The sequence below is a fragment of the Pristiophorus japonicus genome, chromosome 5 (assembly GCF_044704955.1).
Source record: "Pristiophorus japonicus isolate sPriJap1 chromosome 5, sPriJap1.hap1, whole genome shotgun sequence".
NCBI classification, from domain to species: domain Eukaryota; kingdom Metazoa; phylum Chordata; class Chondrichthyes; family Pristiophoridae; genus Pristiophorus; species Pristiophorus japonicus.
Genome location: NC_091981.1, coordinates 252,076,006 through 252,099,213, shown reverse-complemented (window position 1 = coordinate 252,099,213; position 23,208 = coordinate 252,076,006). Strand labels below are relative to the sequence as shown.

The 23,208-nt window shown below is 45.7% G+C and overlaps 1 long non-coding RNA gene across 1 annotated transcript in view; it reads right to left on the bottom strand.

Annotated features, from left to right (window-relative positions):
* The window catches only part of LOC139264673 (uncharacterized), a 73,482-nt gene that overhangs the window by 31,443 nt on the left and 18,831 nt on the right, over window positions 1–23,208 (bottom strand). The window contains exon 2 of the long non-coding RNA XR_011593395.1: window positions 17,087–17,217. This is a non-coding gene — a long non-coding RNA (uncharacterized lncRNA). The remainder of the gene's footprint in view (window positions 1–17,086; window positions 17,218–23,208) is intronic.

Genomic DNA, 23,208 nt, shown 5'->3' with positions numbered 1-23,208 from the left:
GACCCAGAGACCACCATCAAACGTTGCGAGGCAATTAACACCTTGTTGGCGCTGCGGAGGTGATCATCGAGCCCATCAATACCGCTTCAAACACTGCGTGCAAAGGCTGTGGAACAATGGGACACCTCCAGCGAATGTGCAAACCACCACGTTGCAGAGAAAGATCGATCCATGGCGGATCAAACTGAACTAGAGACTCGAACCGAGGAGGCAGAAGTGTATGGGGTACACAACTTCACCACGAAATGTCCACCAATCATGTTCAAAGTCGAACTGGATGGAATTCCAGTATCCATGGAACTGGACATGAGCAAAAAGGCCTTTGACAGGCTGTGGTGCAACAAGGCACACAGGCCCAAGCTGAGAACTTACACTAAAGAGCTGATCCCTGTAATTGGCAGCGCAGCAGTAAAAGTCTCCTATAATGGAGCAATGCATGAACTCCCACTATGGATTGTACCAGGAGATGGCCCCACACTGTTCGGCAGAAGCTGGCTGGAGAAAATCTGCTGGAACTGGGACGATATCCGAGCCTTCTCATCCGTCGACGCCTCGTGCCCAGGTTCTGAGCAAGTTTCCGTCGTTGTTTGAGCCAGGCATCGGAAGTTTCGCGGGGGCAAAGGTGCAGATCCGCTTGGTTCCTAGTACACGACCCATCCACCACAAGGCATGGGCAGCGCCATATATGATGCGAGAGAAAGTGGAGATCGAGCTGGACAGGCTGTAGCAAGAAGGCATCATCGCGCCGGTGGATGTTCGATTGTTCCGGTCCTCAAGGGCGCTAGCATGGTCAGAATTTGTGGGGACTATAAAGTAACGATTAAACGTTTTTCGCTGCAGGACTAGTACCCGCTACCCAAGGCAGACGACCTATTTGCGACCCTGGCAGGAGGAAAGACATTCACCAAGTTGGACCTGACCTCGGCCTACAGGACGCAGGAGCTGGCGGAATCTTCAAAAGGCCTTACCTGCATCAACACGCACAAAGGTCTGTTCATCTACAACAGATGCCTGTTTGGGATTCAATCGGCTGCGGCTATTTTTCAAAGGAACATGGAGAGCCTGCTAAAGTCGGTTCCGCGCACCGTGGTTTTCCAGGACGACATATTGATCACAGGTCGGGACACCATCGAACACTTGAAGAACCTGGAAGAGGTTCTAAGTCGGCTAGATCGTGTGGGACTCAGGTTGAAACACTCGAAGTGTGTTTTCCTGACACCAGAGGTCGAGTTCTTAGGGAGAACAATCGCGGCAGACGGCATCAGACCCACCCACGCCAAGGCGGAGGCCATCAAAAACGCGCCGAGAACGTGACAGAGCTGCGGTCACAACTGGGACTCCTCAATTATTTTGGGAATTTCATACCCGGGTTAAGCACCTTGCTAGAATCTCTACATGTGTTGCTACACAAGGGAGATGACTGGGTATGGGGGAAATCACAAGAGGCTGCTTTTGAGAAAGCCAGAAATCTGTTATATTCCAACAAACAGCTTGTCCTGTATGACCCATGTAAATGCTTAGTGCTAGCTTGCGATGCGTCTTCGTACGGGGTCGGGTGTGTGTTACAACAAGCAAATGAATCAGGAACATTGCAACCGGTCACCTATGCGTCCGAGTTTGTCCAAGGCTGAAAGGGCCGACAGCATGATTGAAAAAGAAGCTCTGGCATGCGTTTACGGGGTAGAAAAAAATGCACCAGTATCTGTTTGGTCTTAAGTTTGAGTTAGAAACTGACCATAAGCTGCTCATATCGCTATTCTCAGAGAGCAAAGGGATTAATACCAATGCTTCTGCTCGCATCCAAAGATGGGCGCTCATGCTGTCTGCATATAACTATGCAATCTGCCACAGGCCAGGCACAGAGAACTGCGCTGACGCCCTCAGTCGGCTCCCATTGCCCACCACCGGGGTTGAAATAGCACAATCTGCAGACTTGCTCTTGGCGATGGGGAATAGATAGGCGTTTCTGCGGCCGCAACCGAGACTCCAGGATGGTATGTTGCCTCCCTGGTGCAAGGGTCAAGGATGTCTCGGAGCGGGTGCAGGACATTCTAAAAAGGGAGGGAGAACAGCCAGTTGTCGTGATGCACATTGGTGCCAACGACATAGGTAAAAAAAAAGGGATCAGGTCCTACGAAACGAATTTAAGAAGCTAGGAGCTAAATTAAAAAGTAGCACCTCAAAAGTAGTAATCTCGGGATTGCTACCAGTGCCACATGCTAGTCAGAGTAGGAATCGCAGGATAGCGCAGATGAATACGTGGCTTGAGCAGTGGTGCAGCAGGGAGGGATTCAAATTCCTGGGGCATTGGAACCGGTTCTGGGGGAGGTGGGACCAGTACAAACCGCAGACGGTCTGCACCTGGACAGGACCGGAACCAATGTCCTAGGGAGAGTTTTTGCGAGTGCTGTTGGGGAGGAGTTAAACTAATATGGCAGGGAGATGGGAACCAATGCAGGGAGACAGAGGGAAACAAAAAGGAGACAAAAGCAAAAGACAGAAAGATAGATGAGTAAAAGTGGAGGGCAGAGAAACCCAAGGCAAAAAACAAAAAGAGCCACTGAATATAAAGGGGCTGCAGGAGGGGTCAAAACTAAAAATCATGGTTTAAAAACTAGGATTAAAACACTCTACCAAAATGCACGCAGCATTCGAAATAAAGTAACTGCACAAATCATTACAAATGGGTATGATTTGGTGGCCATTACAAAAACATGGTTGCAGGATGGCCAAGACTGGGAATTAAACATACAGGGGTATCTGACGATTCGGAAAGATAGACAAGAAGGGAAATGAGGTGGGGTAGCTCTGTTAATAAAGGATGATATCAGGGCAGTTGTGAGAGACGATATTGGCTCTTATGAACAAAATGTTGAACCATTGTGGGTGGAGATTAGAGATAGTAAGGGGAAAAAGTCACTGGTGAGCGTAGTTTATAGGCCCCCAAATAATAACTTCACGGTAGGGCGGGCAAGAATCAAGGGAATAATGGAGGCTTGTGAAAAAGGAACGGCAGTAGTCATGGGGGATTTTAACCTACATATCGATTGGTCAACTCAAATCGCACGGGGTAGCCTGGAGGAGGAATTCATAGAATGCATACGGGATTGTTTCTTCGAACAGTATGTAACAGAACCTACAAGGGAGCAAGCTATCTTAGATCTGGTCCTGTGTAATGGTACATCAGTCATTGAAGGTTAGCATGCAGGTACAGCAGGCGGTTAAGAAAGCAAATGGCATGTTGGCCTTCATAGCGAGGGGATTTGAATACAGGGGCAGGGAGGTGTTGCTACAGTTGTACAGGGCCTTGGTGAGGCCACACCTTGAGTATTGTGTACAGTTTTGGTCTCCTCACTTGAGGAAGGACATTCTTGCTATTGAGGGAGTGCAGCGAAGATTCACCAGACTGATTCCCGGGATGGCGGGACTGACCTATCAAGAAAGACTGGATCAACTGGGCTTGTATTCACTGGAGTTCAGAAGAATGAGAGGGGACCTCATGGAAACGTTTAAAATTCTGACGGGTTTAGACAGGTTAGATGCAGGAAGAATGTTCCCAATGTTGGGCAAGTCCAGAATCAGGGGTCACAGTCTGAGGATAAGGGGTAAGCCATTTAGGACAGAGATGAGGAGAAACTTCTAAACCCAGAGAGTGGTGAACCTGTGGAATTCTCTACCACAGAAAGTAGTTGAGGCCAATTCACTTAATATATTCAAAAGAGAGTTAGATGAAGTCCTTACTACTCGGGGGATCAAGGGTTATGGCGAGAAAGCAGGAAGGGGGTACTGAAGTTTCATGTTCAGCCATGAACTCATTGAATGGCGGTGCAGGCTAGAAGAGCTGAATGGCCTGCTCCTGCACCTATTTTCTATGTTTCTATGTTTCTATCCTCTCGGAATGAGTGATCACAGTATGGTTGAATTTGTAATATAGATTGAGGGTGAGGAAGTAGTGTCTCAAACGAGCGTAATATGCTTAAACAAAGGGGACTACAGTGGGATGAGGGCAGAGTTGGCTAAAGTAGACTGGAAACACAGACTAAACGGTGGCACAATTGAGGAACAGTGGAGGACTTTTAAGGAGCTCTTTCATAGTGCGCAACAAAAATATATTCCAGTGAAAAAGAAGGGCGGTAAGAGAAGGGATAACCAGCCGTGGATAACCAAGGAAATAAAGGAGAGTATCAAATCAAAGACCAATGCGTAGAAGGTGGCCAAGGTTAGTGGGAAACTAGAGGATTGGGAAAATTTTAAACAACAGCAAAGAATGACTAAAAAAGCAATAAAGAAAGGAAAGATAGATTTCGAAGGTAAACTTGCACAAAACATAAAAACAGATAGTAAAAGCTTTTACAGATATATAAAATGGAAAAGAGTGACTAAAGTAAATGTTGGTCCCTTAGATGATGAGAAGCGGGATTTAATAATGGGAAATGTGGAAATGGCTGAGACCTTAAACAATTATTTTGCTTCGGTCTTCACAGTGGAAGACACGAAAACCATGCCAAAAATTGCTGGTCACGGGAATGTGGGAAGGGAGGACCTTGAGACAATCACTATCACTAGGGAGGGTAGTGCTGGACAGGTTAATGGGACTCAAGGTAGACAAGTACCCTGGTCCTGATGAAATGCATCCCAGGGTATTAAAAGAGATGGCGGAAGTTATAGCAGATGCATTCGTTATAATCTACCAAAAATTCTCTGGACTCTGGGGAGGTACCAGCGGATTAGAAAGCAGCTAATGTAACGCCTCTGTTTAAAAAAAGGGGGCAGACAAAAGGCAGGTAACTATAGGCCGGTTAGTTTAACACCTGTAGTCGGGAAAATGCTTGAAACTATCATTAAGGAAGAAATAGCGGGACATCTAGATAGGAATAGTGCAATCAAGCAGACGCAGCATGGATTCATGAAGGGGAAATCATGTTTAACTAATTTATTGGAATTCTTTGAGGATATAACGAGCATGGTGGATAGAGGTGTACCGATGGATGTGGTGTATTTAGATTTTCAAAAGGCATTCGATAAGGTGCCATACAAAAGGTTACTGCAGAAGATAGAGGTATGCGGAGTCAGAGGAAATGTATTAGCATGGATAGAGAATTGGCTGGCAAACAGAAAGCAGAGAGTCAGGATAATTGGGTCCTTTTCGGGTTGGAAATCGGTGGTTAGTGGTGTGCCACAGGGATCTGTGCTGGGACCACAACTGTTTACAATATACATAGATGACCTGGAAGAGGGGACAGAGTGTAGTGTAACAAAATTTACAGATGACACAAAGATTAGTGGGAAAGCGGGTTGTGTAGAGGACACTGAGAAGCTGCAAAGAGATTTGGATAGATTAAGCGAATGGGCGAAGGTTTGACAGATGGAATACAATGTCGGAAAGTGTGAGGTCATCCACCTTGGGGAAAAAAAAACAATAAAAGGGAATATTATTTGAATGGGGAGAAATTACAACATGCTGAGATGCAGAGGGACCTGGGGGTCCTTGTGCATGAATCCCAAAAAGTTAGTTTGCAGATAATCAGGAAGGCGAATGGAATGTTGGCCTTCATTGCGAGAGGGATGGAATACAAAAGCAGGGAGATCCTGCTGCAACTGTATAGGGTATTGGTAAGGCCGCACCCGGAGTACTGCGTGCAGTTTTGGTCACCTTACTTAAGGAAGGATATACTGGCTTTGGAGCGGGTACAGAGACGTTTCACTAGGCTGATTCCGGAGATGAGGGGGTTACCTTATGATGATAGATTGAGTAGACTGGGTCTTTACTCGTTGGAGTTCAGAAGGATGAGGGGTGATCTTATAGAAACATTTAAAATCATGAAAGGGATAGACGGGATAGAGGCAGAGAGGTTGTTTCCACTGGTTGGGGTGACTAGAACTAGGGGGCACAGCCTCAAAATACGGGGGAGCCAATTTAAAACTGAGTTGAGAAGGAATTTCTTCTCCCAGAGGGTTGTGAATCTGTGGAATTCTCTGCCCAAGGAAGCAGCTGAGGCTAGCTCATTGAATGTTTTCAAGTCACAGATAGATAGATTTTTAACCAATAAGGGAATTAAGGGTTATGGGGAGAGGGCGGGCAAGTGGAGCTGAGTCCACGGCCAGATCAGCCATGATCTTGTTGAATGGCGGAGCAGGCTCGAGGGGCTAGATGGCCTACTCCTGTTCCTAATTCTTATGTTCTTATGTTCTTATGATGCATTTGAAAACGAAAAGTCACCCGTTATGGCCCGTCAGATCCCCTACTGTCCCTTGTAAAAAAAAAACTGTCCTCCATGAGAGCTTCTCCAGCTTCCCAGCGGAGATGCATGAAGAGATCAAACCGTTCCAGCGGCGCAAAGTTGAAATGTCCAGGCAGGAAGACTGTCTTTGGTGGGGCAATCGCGTGGTTTTGCCGCAGAAAGGCAGGGAAATGTTTATACGCGACCGACACAGTACCCACCCAGGCATAGTAATGAGGAAAGCTATAGCCAGAGCCCATGTGTGGTGGCCCGGCATCGACTCAGATTTGGAGTCTTGCGTGCGCCAATGGAACACTTGCTCTCAACTGAGCAATGCACCCAGGGAGGCACCGCTAAGTGTGTGTGGTCATGGCCCTCTAAACCGTGGTCTAGGATCCACATTGACTTTGCGGGCCCATTTTGGGCAAAATGTTTTTGGTTGTTGTGGATGCTTATTCAAAATGGATTGATTGTGTAATAATGTCTACAAGCACGTCCACTGCCACCATGGAAAGCCTACGAGCCATGTTTGCCATGCATGGCCTGCCTGACGTCCTTGTCAGCGACAATGGGCCGTGCGTCACCAGTGCTGAATTCAAGGAATTCATGACCCGCAATGGGATCAAGCACGTCACATCTGCCCCGTTCAAGCCCACATCTAACGGCCAGGCAGAACAGGCAGTCCAAACCATCAAGCAAAGCTTGAAACGCGTGTCGGAAGGCTCCCTGCAGACCCCACTCGCTCACCGGGGTTCCTCTAGCCAAGCTGCTCATGAAAAGGGCACTCAAAACAAGGCTCTCTCTCGTCCACCCTGATCAGGTCGAGGGCAGGCGGCATCAACAAAGTATGTACCATAATTGCGCAAATTTCTCACGCGATATTGAAGTCAATGACCCTGTATTTGTATTCAACTATGGACATAGTCCCAAATGGCTTGCTGGCACTGTCATAGCCAAAGAAGGGAGTAGGGTGTTTCAGGTCAAACTTGCAAATGGACTAACTTGCAGAAAGCATTTGGACGAAACCAAACTACGATTCACAGACAGCCACAAGCAACCCGAAGAGGACACCACCAACTTCGACCCTCCGACACGCACACAAGTGGCAACCGACATCACGGTTGACCACGAAGCTGAACTCACCATCCCCAGCAAGACCAGTAGCCCAGAGAAGAACCAATCAACTCACCCACACCTGCATTTGTACCGAGACGATTGACTAGGGAGCGAAAGGCCCCAGACCGTCTCACCCTGTAAACAAGTGTATTATTGACTTTGGGAGGGAGTGATGTTATGTATGCAACCAGTATTATACCGCCACCAGAGGGCGTACCTGTTGGAGTCCCAAGGGATCCCAGCAACCCTTGGGAGCACTATATATAAGCAGGCCTCCAATGCTATACCAGCATTCTGGAGTTAAAATAAATGAACTAAGGTCACACTTACTCACGTCTACAGTATCAGTGACATTATTTTATTACAAACATAACGGGCCCAAGTTTCCACATGATTTGCGCCTGATTTTTAGGAGCAACTGGTGGAAAATGGACTATCTTAGAAATCGCAATTCTCCACATTTTTTTTTCTGCAGTTCTAGTCAGGTAGAACAGTTCCACTTTGGAACAGAATTTTTTCATCAAAAGGGGGCATGTCCGGCCACTGACGCCTGATTTCAAAGTTTCCACAGTGAAAACGTACTCCAAACTAACTTAGAATGGAGCAAGTGAAGATTTTTGTAGAACTGAAAAAACCTTGTCTACACATTAAAAAATCAGACGCAGGTTACAAATTAGGCGTCCAGAACGAGGTGGGGGGGGCGGGGGGGGAGGGGGGGCGAAGGGAAGTCATTAAATTCTATAATAAATCCTTATTTATACTTATACAAATATTATACAAATAAATCCAACCTGAATAAACATTTATAAGCAAAGAAAAGATTAAATAAACCATCTTCCTACCTGTGTGAAAGTGCTTCAGCCAGGGAGAATTCTGCAGCCGTTCGTTCCCGCGGGGGGGGGGGGGGAGGGGGGGGAGGAGAAAGCCGTTCGTTCCCGACGGCGGGCGGGGAGGGGGAGGGAAACAGCTGCCTCAACTTTCTGAGGCTTCCTGCAGCCTTCTCACTGCTGCAGGAAGCCTCAGTGCTGATGTGCTGATGGCAATGTGCTTTTATTAAAAAATGTTCAAAAATTAAACAGCTACAAAGAACTACAAAAATGGCCGAGTGCCAATGTTTCCTTCACACTGAGCATGTGCGAACGCTCCAACGCGCACGCGCAGGGTTGCCGGCAGGAAAAAAACTAATTTAAATGGTACCCGCCCCCTCCTACTTACAAAATCGGCGCGAGTGTAGGCTCCGCCCCCCGGGCACCGCGCCAAACAGACAAGGAGCTGCAGGGCGCTCCAGAATCGCGCGTTTTTTTTCCGGCGCCGTTTTAGGCACGAAAAACGGGCGCCCAGCTCGGAGGGGCGCCCGTTTTTTATCCTGTGGAAACTTGGGCCCAATGAGTGTATTGCATATCATTACATCAAAAATGTGAGCCCTTTACACTCTTAAAAATTAAGTCCTCTATTAAAATCTGAGACCCACATCCACAAAGAATCTGGTACACTGTTTCCTGCTGTTTTGACTGTGACTTGCTCCCTCCCCACTGCTGCTTGTTCATCCATGTCGCTGCTGTCGCCACCACCATTGCAGCTACCTCTTTGTCCTCAAGTCATGTGTCCACTGCTTTGGCATGAGGTTTCATTGCTGGAACTAGCCTCGGCTCTTCAAACCCCTTCTGCTGACTTCCCCCAGTTTCCCCCCACCCCCTGATCCCTGCTCGCGATTTACCTCAGGGCCTGGAAGACTGATTGATCATAAAAGGCTGTTCCTGAATGGGTCTATGTCTATCAATCAGGGAACAGCTTTCTCTAATCTTCCAAGCCCCCAAGAAGTTTTTAACAAATACTGCAGATGTTGGAAATCTGAAAATGCTGGAAACACTCAGCAAGTCAGGCACTACATCTGTGAAGAAAAGTGACAAGTTAACATTTCAGTCATAACACTTCATCAGAACTAGTTCCTGATGAAACTGTATGCCGGAAGCGTTAGCTTGTCGCTTCTCCCCAAGATGTTCAAACATCTCAGACTGAAATTCTGCACAGCATACACAAGGAAGAATGGAACTGCAGACCAGCTGAAAGGAGCAAGTGGGGCAGATTTCACCCATAGGTTAAGTCTTGAACACAGTTAATTTAGGAAATGGCTAATGCATTGTTACTCTTCAGCACTTTTAACACAAACATATCCAACTCAAGAAAAAATAAGACTAGAAAATAGTCTTGGCTTTTCTAAAGTTTACAACATACCGTAGTACCTTATTGAGGACGTGGTAACAGGGCACTTAGAAAATAATAATAGGATTGGACAGAGTAAACATGGATTTATGAAAGGGAAATCATATTTGACAAATCTGTTGAGTTTTATATTATAACTAGCAGAATTGATTAGGGGAACCAATGGATGTGATGTATTTGGATTTTCAGAAGGCATTCAATAAGGTACCACATGAGGTTGTTGAACAAAATTAGGGCTCATGGGATGGGGGGGGGGCTGTAATATACTAGCATGGACTGAGGATTGGTTAATGGACAGAACACAGAGAGTAGGAATAAATGGGTAATTTTCGGGTTGGCAGGCTGTAACTAATGGGGTGCCGCAAGGATAGGTGCCGGAGACCCAGCTATTCACAATCTATATCAATGATTTGGATGAAGGGACCAAATGTAATATATCCAAGTTTGCTGATGATACAAAGATAGGTGGGAATGTAAGTTGAGAGAAAGATGCAAAGGGACTTCAATGAGATATAGACAGGCTAAGTGAGTGGGCAAGAACGTGGCAAATGGAAAATAATATGGAGAAATGTGAAGTTATTCACTTTGGTGGGAAAAATAGAAAAGCAGAGTATTTTTTTAAATGGTGAGAGATTGGGAAATGTTGGTGTTCAGAGGGACCTGGGTGTCCTTGTACACAAATCACTGAAAGTTAACATGCAGGTACAGCAAGCAATTAAGAAAGCAAATGATATGTTGGCTATTGTTACAAGACGATTTGAGTATAAGAGTAAAAACATCTTACTGCAATGATATCATCTCAGTCATAGGCAGTCCCTCGAATTGAGGATGACTTGCTTCCACGTCAAAAAGTTCACAGGTGTTTCAATGAAGAACCTAAAATTCCAGGTCCCAAACTAAACCTTGAAGGGTGGAAGATGCTTGTGAGTGGATTTTTTTAACATGTGGTGGCCGTTGCACACCAGCCACCACACGGGCTTGACAGAGCTGGGTCTTGGTCCAGTGGCAAGGATTGACCAAGACGACTGGAGACCAGCTCTGCTGCAAGGACCTAGTGCGCACACATATCGCAGTGTGGGCCCACGCCTCTTCTGAGCCCCAAACTCGCGACTCTCCTGGGCCCCGATCACATCCCTCTACAATCTTGCGCCGCTCCTTTGCCCCGACCTCGTCGCTCCTGCTGTACCTGCCCACGCTCCAATCACCGACCTGGATCTTGGTGACGTCCCTCTTCACTGCTGTTGCTCTCCTGCTCCAGCACAGCTGCTCCCTTGAGTGTTATGCTGCCACACTGTTCCTTCTGCTCTCCAGCCTGCTCCGATGGTGCTCGCAGGCCAGGGGCCGCTCCAGGGTGATATAAGGCCCTGGTGAAACCGCATCTGGTTTTTGCCCCCAGAATGGATAACCTCACATTTATCCACATTATGCTGCATCTGCTATGCATTTGCCCACTTACCTAACCTGTCCAAGTCACCCTGCAGCCTTTTAGCGTCCTCCTCACAGCTCACACGGCCATTCAGTTTAGTGTCATCTGCAAACTTGGAGATATTACACTCAATTCCTTCATCTAAATCATTGATGTATATTGTAAAGAGCTGGGGTCACTGCACTGAGCCCTGCGGCACTCCACTAGTCACTGCCTGCCATTCTGAAAAGGACCCATTTATCCCGACTCTCTGCTTCCTGTCTGCCAACCAGTTCTCTATCCACGTCAGTATATTACCCCCAACACTATGTGCTTTGATTTTGCACACCAATCTCTTGTGTGGGATCTTGTCAAAAACATTCTGAAAGTCCAAATCCACTGGTTCTCCCTTGTCCATCCTACTAGTTACATCCTCAAAAAATTCCAGAAGATTTGTCAAGCATGATTTCCCTTTCATAAATCCATGCTGATTTGGACCGATCCTGTCACTGCTTTCCAAATGCGCTGCTATTTCATCTTTAATAATTGATTCCAACATTTTCCCCACTACTGATGTCAGGCTAACCAGTCTATAATTACCTGTTTTCTCTCTCCCTCCTTTTTTAAACAGTGGTGTTACATTAGCTACCCTCCATGTGATCTTTAAATGTTTGCCATTGCCTATCCACTGTCAACCCTTTAAGTATCACTCGCCAGTCTATTCTAGCCAATTCACGTCTCATACCATCGAAGTTACCATTCAACAAGTTCAGGACCCTAGTCTCTGAATTAATTGTGTCACTCTCCATTTTAATAAAGAATTCTACCATATTATGGGTCACTCTTCCCCAAGGGACCTCGCACAACAAGATTGTTAATTAGTCCTTTCTCATTACACATCACCCAGTCTAGGATGGCCAGCTCTCCAGTTGGTTCCTCGACATATTGGTCTAGAAAACCGTCCCTAATACACTCCAGGAAATCCTCCTCCACCGCATTGCTACCAGTTTAGTTAGCCCAGTCAATATGTAGATTAAAGTTGCCCATGATAACTGCTGTACCTTTATTGCACGCATCCCTAATTTCTTGTTTGATGCTGTCCCCATCCTCATTACTACTGTTTGGTGGTCTGTACACAACTCCCACCAGCGTTTTCTGCCCTTTGGTATTCCGTAGCTCCATCCATACAGATTCCACATCATCCAAGCTAATGTCCTTCCTTACTATTGCATTAATTTCCTCTTTAACCAGCAATGCTACCCCACCTCCTTTTCCTTTCTGTCTATCCTTTCTAAATGTTGAATATCCCTGGATGTTGAGTTCCCAGCCTTGGTCACCCTGGAGCCATGTCTCCGTAATGCCAATTACATCATATCCGTTAACTGCTATCTGCACAGTTAATTCGTCCACCTTATTCCGAATACGCCTAACATTGAGGGACAGAGCCTTCAGGCTTGTCTTTTTAACACCCTTTACTCCTTTAGGATTTTGCAGTAATGTGGCCCTTTTTGCTTTTTGCCTTGGGTTTCTCTGCCCTCCACTTTTACTTTTCTTTCTATCTTTTGCTTCTGCTACCTTTCTACTTCCTCTGCCTCTCTGCATAGGTTCCCATCCTCCTGCCATATTAGTTTAACACCTCCCCAACAGCACTAGCAAACACTTCCCCTCGGACATTGGTTCCAGTCCTGCCCAGGTGCAGACCATCCGGTTTGTACTGGTCCCACCTCCCCCAGAACCGGTTCCAATGTCCCAGGAATTTGAATCCCTCCCTTCTGCACCACTCCTCAAGCCACGTATTTATCTGAGCTATCCTGCCGATTCCTACTCTGACTAGCACGTGGCACTGGTAGCAATCCTGGAAAGTGCTTATGTGGGGACAGAGGGTCGGGACAGAATTGGACTCTGCTCTGATGGCTTTCACAGTTGAATAGTTTGTCAGCACTCATTGTTTTTGTTCATTTATTGAAAAATTGAACTCTTGGGCAAGGTACTGTACCTGACATCAGTCAACACCCATAGAATTGTACCACACCATGGGACAGCACCTTCACAAGGGAAGGAAAAGGGCTTCCAGTTTTTTTTTACACATCAGCTTTCACAAATATAGATAAGTTCCTGTTCCGAAACCTACAACATATGCAAAAGTTAGTAAAGCATCTGTTAAGAAAGTCAGGAAACGTTTTTTTTAAATCATTCTCAGCATGTGTGTCCATCTTTAGTTGCCCTTGAGAATATAGTGGTGAGCTTTCTGTTTGAACCTCTGCAGTCCATGTGCTGAAGGTACTCACACAGCACTGTTTGATAGAGAATGCCAGGATTTTGACCCCGTGACGACGAAGGAATGATAAATGCAAACAGCGCTCGCTCTTGAACCAGATCACATACATCCTAGAATCCTCAAGTAAATGAGAAAGGAAATAGTTGAAATTCCAGTTAATAGTTTTGAAGCTCCATAAGAATATAATTGTAGGTTCTTTACCTGAAGCTAAAGCAGAGTAAATATTATTCAAATATTCAGAAGTTATATATAAACTTGGGAATTATCATCATCATCATAAGCAGTCCCTCGGAATCGAGGAAGACTTGCTTCCACTCTTTAAAAATGAGTCCTTAGGTGGCTGAACAGTCCAATATGAGAGCCACAGTCCCTGTCACAGCTGGGACAGATAGTCGTTGAGGGTGGGACTGGTTTGCCGCACGCGCTTTCTGCTGCCTGTGCTTGATTTCTGCATGCTCTCGGCGATGAGACTCGAGGTGCTCAGCGCCCTCCCCGATGCACTTGCTCCACTTAAGGTTGTCTTTGGCCAGGGACTCCCAGGTGTCGGTGGGGATGTTGCACTTTATCAGGGAGGCTTTGAGGGTGTTCTTGAAACATTTCCTCTGCCCACCTTTGGCTCATTTGCCGTGAAGGAGTTCCGAGTAGAGCGCTTGCTTTGAGAGTCTCGTGTCTGGCATGCGGACAATGTGGCCTGCCCAGCGGAGCTGATCAAGTGTGGTCAGTGCTTCAATGCTGGGGATGTTGGCCTGGTCGAAGACACTAATGTTGGTGCGTCTGTCCTCCCAGGGGATTTGTAGGATCTTGCGGAGACATCGTTGGTGGTATTTCTCCAGCGACTTGAGGTGTCTACTGTACAAGGCCCATGTCTCTGAGCCATACAGGAGGGCAGGTATTACTACAGCCCTGTAGACCATGAGCTTGGTGCCAGATTTGAGGGCCTGGTCTTCGAACACTCTTTTCCTCGGGCGGCCGAAGGCTGCATTGGCGCACTGGAGGTGGTGTTGAATCTTGTCATCAATGTCTGCTCTTGCTGATAAGAGGCTCTGAAGGCCCCACCCCACTCCTGGCCAAGAACGGGGAAACACTCGTCAAGCACACCGAGGCAGTCAGGGCCCACTGGAAGGAGCACTTCAAAGATCTCCTCAATCGAGACTCTGCCTTTGACTCGAGTGTTCTCGACTCCATCCCGCAGCAGGCTACCCGCCACCACCTCAGTGAAACCCCAACACTGCACGAGGTAGAAAAAGTCAGAAGACAGCTTAAAAACAACAAGGCTATGGGAGCGGATGGGAATTATAGACCAATAAGCATAACATTTTTTGAAAAATGCTCGATTATATAAACCATAAACAGTTATCAGCACGGACTTAGAACCAATGAAAAATTTACTGGAGTTTTTTTCAGGATGATAGTAGTCGTGTGGTGTTGAGGGTAGTTTATTAGTATTATTGATATCTGTTTCTGCCGCAGTCACTAAATGGGGCTCAGTGTGTTGATTCTTTGAATATGCTTGTGTGTTGACAACCATCTATAATTTATGTTGGTGGAGCTTTTGTACTAAGTCTTTCCATGCACAGTGGTCAATCCGTTTTCGCTTGTGATGTTTGAATTAAAGAGTGATCCAATTTGACGGTCCTCATTTATTTTGATTTGCATCAGTGGTTTTCTTTTGTGGGTCTTTTTGTTTTCACATTTATAGTCAAGTATAATGGTGCTTCATCTGTATTAATCCTAACATGTTTGCAGTTCTCTACATGATGACTGTTCACATCTGTGGTCTGTTGTGCTGTAGGCATTTCCTTCACCTTTTCTGACATCGCTGTGACTTGTACCTGCTCATATTTTTGTATACCTGTCAGTGGGATTTTGTAAATATTGTTTGCTTTAGTTACTATGTCCTGGATGTCTTCCATTTTATTTGACATTGAGATTTGATGACACTTTTTACCTCAAAGTGTGGCATGGATTTGAACCAAAGACTACTGATACATTGGGCAGAGAAAGGGCAAGTTGATTGTGCTGAAAGCATTGGTCAATAATATCTTGTGACAGTGCATCAGCAATGTTTGATTGTCTGTCTTACTGAGTTAGCAGATTTCAGTTGGGAGAGTAGTCGATTCATGACAAGTATCCAAGCGAAGAAAAGGCAATGATTAGCTAGGAGCAGATTAGCACTCATGAACATCACCCAATAATTCTCCCTCCCAACCTCTCTTCCATTCCCCCCACCCCCACAAGATTAGAAAATGCACATCTATAGTTGATGACTGGTCTTTGTCTTGACTGTGATGCTCTCCATAGTTGAACAGCCTTCCAATACACCTTGTGGATGTTCAGATATGAAGAATGCCACTTGAGCTCCCCAGGTCTTGCTGATTTACTGGCAAGTATGCATGTGGGGATGCCAGATTAGGATAGCATCAGCTCAGATCGATGCTACACTAATGGGTGTCATGAAATACCATTGCCAGATAAAATTGGGCATGTCACACAACACATAAACAATTGTGAACAATATTTACAAAATCCTATTGGTTAGCATAAAAAATGAACAGTTAAAAATGCCAGTGATGACGAAAAGGACAAAGGAAATGCATCCAGCACAACAGACAACAGATGCAAACAATTGTTGTGCACAAAACCACGACAGTTACATAAATTTAAAAATGCATTTATATAGTGTTTTATCATGTCTCTCAGAAATGTCCCAACATGCTTCACTTACAATGACTTACTTCAAATAGCCGGCGAACACTCACTGTAAATGTCACACACGAAGAATGCCTAGTTGCTTGAGGTGCCAGAGGGCTAGCTGTACTGGAACTGTCCCCTTCAGGAGAGGAGGAGTCAAATGGGGAGAAAACTGGGAAAAAATAATAGTAGAAACCCACTTGGGCAGAGTATCAGAGAGCTGCAAATGCTTTGGTAACCATAATCCAGAATGAATCACTGCCTTCAGGACAAGTGAAGCAATATGTATAAGTTTGGGGGGTGGGGTGGGAAGAATGACACAGAATTTGCCTCACTCATGTCTCAAGTTCTTAAACCAACAGTTATTGTTCTGATTGACCTTCTCCAGGGCAATCCAAACGAACAATGATTCCATAGAAGGAATGTGAATGGGTTGTGAAAAAGACGACAGATTTTGTCAGAAAACCTTCTACCTATTTGTACTGCCATTAGAAAACAGAGAAACATCAATCTGTTTTACTCCTGAACAAAGAAATAAGTGATCATAATAAAGGTCTCCTCAGCGTGTACATCTGTCAAGAGTGAATTCAACAGATGAGAAGGCATCTCAAATATCAATCACAGTCAGAGCCTGTGTTCTGGTAATTGCCTACGCTCAGCTAGAAACACTGCATTCTTTAATTGGAATTCTGATTGCTCGAAACACTAATATTGTGAATCCACCTCTAACACTGGCAATTAAAATATACATTTTTTTAAATTACTTTAAAATTTGTCTACTGGGACTGCACATTAGCACACTGTTCAAAGACCAGCATATTGGTTATATTTTCAATACAGTTACCATGTTTTGTTCGAAGTACGTAAAATATATATAGTAAACTAGCATATATGTGATTGCTCACTGTGACACAGTGTTTCATAACAGTGCCTGTAATGCACAATATATTATCAGGGACACTGATTTGCAGTGATTGAATAAGTAACATTTCTTTTATTATATGGTCAATGTTTTAGGAATTTAATTCTGCAACTGGTCATTTTTCTGTCTAAACTGTAAATCAGTGGCCTTGATTATTCTCACATTTATTAATGAAGCGTCTTTATTTCAGATATATTCCATTGCCTATGTCTTTGATTTTTATCCCTTACCTCTTTGAAAGGTGCCGCAACATAATCTGCAAAATGTACCAGGGTCGAGATAGGGGCACGAAAGCAAAATGCTGCAGATGCTGAAAATATGAAATAAAAACCCTGGAAATACTCAGCAGGTCAGGCAGCATCTGTGGAGAAAGAAACAGAGTTAATGTTTCAAGCAGATGACCTTTCATCAGAACTGGAAAATGTTAGAGATGCATCAGGTTTTAAGCAAGTGCAAAGGCAGGGAAAGGAGGGAGGGAAGGAAACAACATAAGGGAAGGTCCCTGATAGCGTGATTTCACAACCAAACACATCTGGTTACCCTGAAGGTAGCAGGCTAAGTAGATAAGGTGGTGAAGAAAGCATACGGAATACTTGTTTTTATTAGTCAAGGCATAGAATACAAGAGCAGGGAGGTTATGCTTCAACTCTGTAAAATACTAGTAAGGCCACAGCTAGAGTACTGCGTACAGTTCTGGTCACCTCATTACAGTAAAGATGTGATTGCATTGGAGAGGGCACAGAGGAGATTTATGAGGATGTTGCCTGGTCTGGAACATTTTAGCTATGAGGAAAGATTGAATAGGCTGGGTTTGTTTTCCTTGGAACAGAGAAGGCTAAGGGGTGACCTTATTGAGGTGTATAAAATTATGAGGGGCCGAGATAGAGTGGATAGAAAGGACCTATTTCCCTTGAAAGAGGGGTCAACAACCAGGGGACATTGATTGAAAGTAATTGGTAAGAGGTTTAGAGGAGATATGAAGGGAAATTTCTTCACCCAGAGGGTGGTTGGGCTCTGAAAGGGCGATAGAGGCAGAAACCCTCACCACATTTAAGGGGTGCTTGGATGTACATTTGAATTGCTGTAACCTGCGGGGCTACGGACCAAGAGCTGGAAAGTGGGATTGGGCTGGATAGCTGTTTGTCGGTCGGCGTGGACACGGTGGGCTGAAATGGCCTCCTTCCGTGCTGTAAATTTCTATGATCTTCCCCTCCCCTCCCCTTTGTAAGGAGAGGGGGTGTGTTTGGGGTGTGTTGTGGTTTCTATGAGGGGGTCAGGTTCCCTTCTGACCAACTTGAGCGGTTCGAATCGCTCCCACTCCCTTGGGTTCTGTACTCTGGATTTATTTGGGGGGTGTGACAAAAGTGCAGAGGACACTGGTTTGATGCAAAGAACTTTGGTTTTATTACAGTAAAGGCAATGCAGGCTTATTACTCGAGTAAGAAAATACATGGTCAAACTTACAATCACTCTAATAAAGAACAATACAAGGAAAGGTACAAGGTCAACTTAAAATCACTAATAAAGTACCATACACTACACATTCAAAGGGGGTTGCAGTAAAATTATACCTCCCATCTCCCAATACCTAATTCTAGCTAGGTTAGACTCCAGGGCAGCAGGGATTTATGCTTACCAATCCTTTTGATAGTTAATGGTAGATGGTGATGTTCTTCCTTCCTTCAGGACTTCAAGACTTCGAGCTGGAGAAGTTAGTTTTACAACTGTCACATTGGTTTCTCTCCTTGTCTTTCTAACCTTGTCTAACCTCTGTTGAAAACAGTGGCCAGTTATACGATTTCAGTGTTTTAATCTTGCCACCAAATCTCTTCACAATCCTTTGTATAATTTTGGCGGGCTTGGTTCTTCTTTGTAATATTTTGTCGGGCTCGTTAAAGTTGATATGTCTTGGGTGGGTTAATCTTCGAAAAACTGTTTCCTGATGGAAAAATTAGTTTGGTAATTGCAATGTCCTTTTGTGCTTAGTCTTTCGCATACAGGCTAGATTGGGCCTCTTTGTGATGTATATGCTGAAAATGGTTTGTCTAGACCCATGTTGATGGGGAGCCACCTCTGGGTGATTTGTGATGGGTGATGGTAATGTCTCTTGTGGAGGAAGATTTCCAAATACTCATTCTTCCAGACAGGATACCTCATTCCTCACAACCAGACAGTTCCAATAATCAAGTGGGCTTCCTTTGTTCCCAAGGTCCACCCACAGGCTTGAATTTGTCTTGTAAAAGTTAATAATTCTATTAAAGTCCGTAGTTTCTTCCATAAGCACTTTAGAGTTCCAAACTTTTCGGTAGATAGTCTCAAATTAAATTTCCTTTCAAATGAGCCCAAACACAGGGGGGGGCGGGGAGGTTCTGGTGAATTTTACTCTCTGCAGTCCCCCCCTGTTGACACTCTACACTCCTTGAGTGTCAATCAAGGTAAGCAAAATTCCTGCTCCCGAGAGTCAACTTTCCCTGCATTTATACTAGCTAAACATTACCCTGCAGCCGCCGTTGAAATGCAATGCAATATACAGGCGAATACAGTCATTATAATTCGGTTATAAAATAGAGGGGGTGTGATGTCCCTCTTTTACTCGGTTTTCACAGTAAAATAACAGTATACAGTCACACACAATTTCAAATAAAGTAAAATGAAAACACATAGTAGCACATTTGTTATGTATTGATGTGTGTATCGTCCTGGTACCTTAAATGTAATATAAGCACAATGGTACACCACAGAGGGCGCTGTGGTGGGAAACCTGGAAGTACCTGCAACAGGCAATATAAAAGGCTGACCACCACACCCGAGAGGCACTCTGGAGCTGAACAATAAAGGACGAAGGTCACAGCAGTTAGATTAACACCAGACCGTGTGGAGTCAGTGATTTGTGTGCTACATACATCACAACATTCTCAAATAGCATAAAGGTCCATAGTCAAACACGTTTTAAGTTCAGTAAAATAAAGGTACATGGTCAAAACATTTTAAGTAACACTCTTACAACACTCGCGATGTTGTGGTTTACAGCAGGTAAAATCAAACACAAATTAAACATGGCAGTATGGTGTCACCCCTCCCTGTGCGATTCCCAAGTTCGGTCAAGGAGCATATAGCACCCTTTGGTGCCTGACCTGACGGCCTCTGCGTTTCACTCGGCAAGTGAGACACCATAAGTAAAGAATAATCGCGAGTTGAGAAGCGATTCGGATCCAGACTGGGACCTATATATTTCTGAAAAGGTCCCACCAAGGCGGAATGGTGATCTCAAGAATCTTTTTCCCTATCTCAATGGTTTTCTGTTCTAGAATATAGAAGTGTTTTTGTGAGATAATTACAGCTTTTAGCAGAGCGATAAGATGTTCAGGTAGAGAGGGAATTGCATAGCCAAAATGTACAATATAATCCTGCAAGTTTGTAATGTTTTCCTTCACGGTTAGGTAGACAGTGGAGGGTTCAGGAATGGGGACAATCCGTTCCTGGGCCACTTGAACTGATGCCTCAGGTTTGAAGCAAAAACTGCTGTCACTTACTGGACACCAGAAGTGTCCATGTTGGTAGTGGGGCGCCCTGGTGGTGACACAATATGTCCCACCCCCTATGTATGTTACCTGTGGAGGGACTTGGTCTTGTGCCATTACCTCCATGGTGCAGTTAATAGGCTGTGCACCAGCAGCTTTGAACCCACACTGTGACTTGAAATGGGCACTCAAGTACTGGGGACACAGCATTACGTGTGCATCCCGGCTCCGGCTCCCGGAGAGGTCAGTACCCGTTACAGCGTGCTCCCACTTTATAACATAGGGTGGGACCACTGGGAAACGAATGTGTGCACCTCCCTGAATAACTCCAATGTTCTCCACCCGGTATACCGGTGCGGGTCGGGCTGTCCCACCCATGACCGGCATCCTTAATGCTATCCCCATAGATTTCCTACAGTCTACTGGGACAGGGTAGGCTTCAGAGGCTAGGCGGAGCTGGCACGGGCTTAGTGAATTGCTGTACGGGTAGAGGGCTGCGAGGTGCTTGTTCCTGATCCAAGAGGGGACTAAACCTTGTTTTAAATCCTCCAGGTTGTTGCGGCCCTTGCCCAATACAATACGCACACCTCGTTTTGTGCAGCCTGGTCAGAAACGTTTCTATCCTCCCGTATGAGTACATTCACTGTCTGTGCATTTTTTTCCAGCTCAGGCATTATTTCTTTTAAATGGACAGTCATAGCCTGGTCCTCGTGTAGTTCTGATCCTACTACAGTGTTCTCCTGTTCCAGGATTTTCCTCAATTGGGTCTTTAAACTGTTTATCTGGATTTGCAGTTCTATGTCATCTAGGCTATTTATTACAGGGATGCTGTATTGTAGGTAGTGAAAACGTCGTTTATGATTCCCCTTCTAGGTCTCCCTGAGCCCATGATGTCCCTGGCATTTAGGGTGTATAGGTCTGCTTTGTATACATTTCTAAAGTCTAACTCATAAAATTTCTTGAACATGTCTCTAAGTAGGGCCTAGTAGAGCAGCTCTGTTTCCTTCGGACACCATGCAGGTAGGTGTACCTCAGTAAGATTTAATATTACTGAAGCTACTGCATAATGTGCCCCCTGATATAACACCTTTTCGGTCGGTACCAATACTAATCCGTTCCCAGGTCCCTTGGTGGTGGTAGGACACCTTTCTATTACAGTGCGTATTGGCGGGGTTGTGGGTAGGGGTTTATCAATGTGTGCTCTTAGTTCGGTGGCATTAATTGGGAGTGGGGAGTGTGGGACCGCACACCCGTGTAGGCTGGAATCTCACCCCATCCCTTCCCCTTCATCTTGCCATTGCCTGGCGAAGGCGATCGAAATGCCTGCGGGACAAATACTCTCTGATCCTCACATGCAAACATAAATTCCTTGTTCGGATTCCCACCATTTGTCCCAACACACTGTTACTCCTCCCCGTGTCCCTGTGATGGTGCGGTACGTATCATTACCGAGTCTTTCCCAGTCCGATTCCTGGTCCCATGCATCCTTGCTGAGTTTTCTGAGCCACCACCATCTTCCCAGGGGAATGTTCCCTTTGCAAGTCAAACACACCCGTTTCCCTCTGTAACACTGACTCGGGCAGCGATGATCCGTATCTGGGGGCATGGAACTGAGGCCTTCCTGTAGGTAAAGCCTTCCTGGCTGGAGTAGTGGGTAGAATTAGATCCCAGCCACCCTGCCCATCTTCCTTCGTGGGCGTAAACGGCGAGTTCTTCCACGTCTCGGGGGCTACCCCCGGTGGTTACGATCGGTGCTCTTCCTCCTGAACACCCGTAGATGAGAGATTCTTCCACGTCTCCTCGGTCACTGCTGCTCATCCTGATCAGGGCGAGCAGGAGCAGGATCCTTCTCATGCTGTCCTCTTTCCTGTCGGGGCATATGAAACAGATTGTCTAGCCCTGAGAAAGTTTGCTGGCTTGACAAAGGTGACCGAGTTCCAAATTGGGCTCATAGTCTTTAACTGACTGGCTGTCTCCTTGTGGACTGATGTCTGCTTTTACTTTTATCTCACAGCCGTTTTGCTTGTTATCTTACTGGTAGATTCTTCTTACTCCCAGGTGTTACCCGGCCTGTGCTTCTTTTAACAGCTGCAGAGGTAAATTCTTTTCCTTACCCCAGTTAACTAATACATATATACTTATCATTACACAAATAATCTTACCCTATTCTAACTTTTTACTAAACATACTTAAATTCATATTGCTAAACATACTTAAATTCACATCGCTATATTTGTACATCAGCCACCCGACTCCGGGTGGCCAGGTTAATTCCTGCCTTCTCTTTTTCTTCTTCTCCCGCTGGGTGTCCAACGAGGTAGGTGATAGATCGGTCTGCACCGTCTAACCTTAAGTACCCTGATCGGACGTGGGTTTGAGTCCCACACTATCGGGGGAATGTCCCCTCCGGTGCTGCAGCACACCGCTCCTTTGGGGGTGGCTGCCTGGTTCGTTTCTTCCCCTGGAGGTTCTGCCTGGCTGAGGGCTACGGGCTGGGGACTCTCACTTGGTGGCTGTTCCACCGCTATCTCTTCTGGGGGTCTCTTTGTTGCCCGAGGCTACCGGCTGGGTGTCCCTACCCATGGGCTGGTCTCTGACCTTAAGTGCCCTCTTGCGGCTGGTCCCTCTCCCGGGGCTGAACCATTCAAATTGGAGCGCTGGTGATCACGGTGTCTTTGGCCGTGGTGTGCAGGAAGTCCTTCTTAAGGCTTCGGCTGCTGGGAGTGCGTCCGAGTCCCAAATGATTGGGGGACAGCTCCTCCAGTAACACAGTCCACCACTCCTCCAGGTACAGCCTGTGGGATCTCCACAATCGGGGGCTGTTGGCTGGG